We start from the raw sequence: 5,316 nt of genomic DNA on the forward strand, positions 1-5,316 counted from the left end.
AATTGTTGGAGAAAGGAAGTCGTAATAACCCAATTACCCAAGTACTTACATCCGGCACACAAATCATACATACTACAAGCCGAACACATCATAATCATATGAAATAACATTAACCGATGTGGGATTTGCCTAAACCAATGTGGATTTGCCTCATCATTGGGTTTGCCCCACCAATATGCTGACACACATCATACTCATCATCATATCATATCTTTTCCACGCCCAACCCCGTAGGCCATGACTAGTGCCCGAGCTGACACTCGTATACACTTGTTATCTATAGTCATACACTGCTAGCATGCACGAGGGGCGATATAAGTATAAGGGCAAAACATATGCAAGTCGAAGCTACTTATTTTCCGAAGAGCTACAGCCTATAACAGTTAATATCGCACCAAAGCCGGCAAGGCGGTCATATATATATAGGGGACATCCCAACAAAACCTAAGCCGAGAAGGCTACCTTTATACACAGCTGCCATGATAAACATATATATAGCTACGCAAGCCGACAAGGCTGCCACTACAAATGGGTACGCCCAAACACAAGTCATAACCATATAACAAAACAACAACCATACATAGACCCACGCTTGTGACCACGGACCTCTAAGAGTGACAACGACATCCTATGACGGGACGGGCCCCGCCGTGCCTCGAACAACAACATATATATACATATCAAAGGTTATACCACGAAACTATGCTCCGGAACAAAGGAGCACTGCGGAATAGCCGAGTAGATATCCTAAGCCGGCGGATCTCCGAAGCGTGTGTACGTACACGGGCATGAAACGCAACCCAAAGAAAGGGGGTCGACGAAATATGTACCGAGTATGTAAAGCGTGAAACATAGCAAAACGAGAATCATATACGAGACAAGGTGTATAGGACTCAATACAACAACGAGTTTCATAAAACATACCTTTTAAACATACTTCATTTATATCGTTCTCATATCAATGTCAATATAATGCTTTATAATCAAAACCGCATAATCATTCCGTATATAACATATATAACGTGTCCCGGCCCTTTAGTAAGGGACTCGGTATTTATAATCATAACATCATAAACGTAAGCATATTCGTGTCCCGGCCCTTTAGTAAGGGACTCGGTAATAAGGAATATATGCCCTCCGGCCTCCATCTCCAAATCATCATATCATCACATCATCATCATCATCATATATATATATATATAACGTGTCCCGGCCCTACTAGTGAGGGACTCGGTGAATAGTATAATAGATCGGCGCACGAACGTACCTCGGCCCGGACTCGGTGAAGGACATAGCGGTAAGCACGAGCGAGTAATAAGCAACCACATATATATGTAAAACATTTTTGAGACTCGGGAATAGTAACTAAATCAATTCTTGGACATTAGCATGTTACATTATATAAAAACCAAGCATACCTATGCAATTCCTTTTAAAAAAAAAATTAGAACTCTTGTACATTACATACTAGTCTATCATGTAATAAATAACGAGATCATATTTCAACTATACCAACATTTTCAACATTACGGACGAATAACAATCACATATCATACTAAGAGTTAGAGAGTGGAGTCACCCCGAGGCTCAGATTATATCTTACTTACGTCTAGGACATGCCAAAAGAAGGAAGGAATAGGCTTTGCGTACCTTTAGCGTTTAGTCGTAATAATAACTTGTACTTGCTGCCCAACAACACTTAGCCTATATCAAGATATCAAGAGCTATAATTAGTATACAAGGGATTTCAATACGCACTCCGACGCTCACAATCCCTTTCAAACATTTAGACGACGTTCCGCTCGCATTCAAACCAACTAGTGCTTACAATCCAACATTGCTACTCATTCCTTCTCATATCATTTCAAACTTGTTTAACGTGACTTAGGGGGCTGTGGTCAGCTGGTATATCATTCATTCCAGCCCCAAAATCACAGCCAAACAGCACATGCACAATACCATTTCACTTGTACTACATGTTCATAACAACATTCAACAATCAACAACATTACTTTCATTTCTAATCTTAAAACAGTCCACGGTTTGGACTGCTTATATCCTTCAACATGGTTGGTTTCATTAACTCCTTAATTCACATATTAAACATACATACAATATACTATAATGTGCATAAAAACAACAATCCAAATTTGGCACAAAGCAGTCCACAAATTCCCCTAAAACAGCCCCTTTCACGGCTTCAATGCCATTCCTACAACTTCATGATTTTCACTCCTTTATCCATACTACAACACCTTCAATCCAATCCCAATACATTGTACAAGAAGACCAAACATAATTCCATTCAAATCTACCACACATGGCTCATGTAAACTTTAAGAAAACAGCCCAATTCTAACATGCACATCATAAACCAATTTCTACAAATCTTAGTTCAATCACATATGGTGGTATACATTTATTATTCAACAATACAAGCAAAATGGAACCAACCATTGCTTCACCAAGCTCACGGCTGCCACTCAAGTTCAACCACAACAACAATCCCACAACAACATGCATGAATTACACATCTATATCATCATACAACACAAGAACAATAACCATTCTTACCTTTCAATCTTGTTCTTCACCTTGGTCTAAATCTTCAACTCTCTTGAATGCTACACCTCCTAGTCTCTTCCCAACATCTACCACACGTCCTTATACACTTGAGGAGGATTTAATTTGCTTGGAAATTTAATTTTTTGGATCAAAATGAAGCAAGTCATTCTCGGCCGATGGCCGAGACTATCTCTCTCTATCTCTTAATCTCTCTACTTTGTATTGATGAAATGAGCTTTCAATTGAATTGTGAATCAGATATATCCCTTATATATAGGCATTCCATAATGTGGACATGTGTCCCACTCAAGTGGTTAGCCAATAAAAGTTGGCCAAATCACAAGTGGGACCCACACGGCCACTTAAGCCTACTAATGATACAATTAGGCTCTTAATCTCACTTAGTCATCTAATCTTGGTCAATTAATCCTTATTCTTCAATAATGTTCTTATACCAAACGAAATCCATAGGCAATTGTGCATCGGAACGAAATCGGGAGGTGAAAACCCTTCCCGGGAACCCTAAAACAGCTTTGTCTTTTAACTTGTCGCACTTAGATTTATAATGTCCCAACGTAAAGATACGGGACATAACATTCTTCCCCCCTTTAGGACATTCGCCCTCGAATGTTGTCCTAATCCCACCGGGTCTTATAAGAATTGGGAAAAAGGATTCTTTCATCAATAGCATACAGATTGATCAGACTATTTACATACTTAAGCAAGGAGTTTTTAGATTACCTGCAAGTGTAGTAAACAAATGGGGATATTTCTTCTTCATCTCCTCCTCAGCTTCCCAGGTCACCTCTTCCCTGTTATTATTCCGCCACAATACTTTAACCGAAACCACATCTTTGGTTCGCAATCTCCTGATCTGACGGTCAAGTATAGCTATCGGCTGCTCTTCGTAGGACAACTCTTCTGTTACTTGGACATCATCCGCAGGAAATACCCTAGACGGATCACCTATACACTTTCGAAGCATGGACACATGGAATACCGGATGCACCGCCCCCAAATTAGCTGGTAGATCTAATTCGTAGGCAACTTTGCCTACCCTTCGGATAACCCGATAAGGTCCAATGTATCTCGGACTCAACTTTCCCTTTTTACCAAACCTCATAACACCGCCGCGGGTGACACCTTCAAGAATACCCAATCGCCAACCTCGGAACTCTGGGTGTCGACGTCGATTATCCGCATACGACTTCGTACGACTGCTGGTCGCCAAGCAATCTCTCTCTTTAATAAGTTTCACTTTATCGACAGCTTTCTTCCGGATCATATCACGGGCCTATCAACTTAGTCTCACCCACGTCGAACCACTTATAGGTGATCTCGCACCTCTGCCATATAGAGCTTCATACGGTTGCCATCCGGATACTAAGCGTGGTAACCGGCAAAGCATTGTCACGTGAACTCGATGAGCGCCGGTGATTATCCCAACTACCTCTCGAAATCAATGACACGGGCTCCGTAACATATCTTGTAGTGTACGGATAATACGCATCGGCCCGTCCGTCGATCCGAGGATGAAATCTTGTCTTGAGACTCACTCAGGTCCCCAATCCCTCTTGAAAAGATCTCCAGAAATTAGCTATAAGCGGGCTCCCCCCCGTCGAGATAATAGCCGTAGGAACCCCACGGTCTTTACTATTTCCTTGATATATAGTCGGCATAATCTTCCGCCGTATATGTAGTCCTGGCGGCGTAAAATGAGTCGACTTCGTCAACCTATCAACGATGACCCGGACGAGTCAGTCATACTTCCTGCGAGGTAGACCTGTGACGAAGTCCATATTGATTACCTCCCATTTCCAGGTAGGAATCTCCATCTCCTGCAATAGTCCCCCTGGCTTTTGATGCTCGGTCTTAACCTGCTGACAATTTGGACACTGAGCAACAAACTCTGCTATGTCTCTCTTCATGCCATCCCACCATACGGCATCTAAGGTCATGATACATCTTAGTTGACCCTGGATGAACGGTAGTAACGGGCATAGTGTGCCTCCCCATAACTCCGCTGCCGTAACCACTGTGACCTCGGGTACACATAATCTGCCTTTGTAACGAAGTGCTCCGTCAGATGCAACTTCAAATGGGGTCTCACCTTTCTGATGTGCTATATCTCTATAATGTACCAGAATAGGTGTTACATCCCGTCTTTTTGCATAATCGGAAAATTCGAAGTAATTGCGAATTATGAGAAAGAAGGCTATGTTTGAAATTTTCTTAATATGTGTATGTCGGTTATGGAAATTTGAATGTGGAAACACCGGAGAAGGCCTACGGCAAAATTGGAACTTTGGAAATTTATTTAGGGAACTTCAAAACAAGAATTATTATGAATTGGGCCAAAAAAAAAAATAAGAAAAACTAAGGCCCAAAGAGGAAGGTGGCCGGCCATGATGGCCTAGGCCCAAGTCCATGGAAAATTCTCCATGTGACAATTATGGCCAAGAATTAAAATATATATGGATCATCATCCATAGAACTTTCAAGAAAACAAAAGAAAAACCAAGAGAAAAACAAAATAGGCCTTCGGCCAAAGGAAAAAAGAAGAAAGAAAAAGAAGAAAATTTTGGAGCCTTAGTCCTTGCCTCAAAAATCTTGTTCTCTTTGAATTTGCAACAAGTTCAAGGCGCTCTTCAACGTAGCACAATTGGTTTGAAGAAAGAACTTCGTTTGTGGAAGATTGAAATTTCAAGAAAAGGTAAGATTCTTATGTTTTGTATTATGGAATGAATTTAT

The sequence above is a fragment of the Lycium ferocissimum genome, chromosome 3 (genome assembly GCF_029784015.1).
Source record: "Lycium ferocissimum isolate CSIRO_LF1 chromosome 3, AGI_CSIRO_Lferr_CH_V1, whole genome shotgun sequence".
Classification (NCBI taxonomy): domain Eukaryota; kingdom Viridiplantae; phylum Streptophyta; class Magnoliopsida; order Solanales; family Solanaceae; genus Lycium; species Lycium ferocissimum.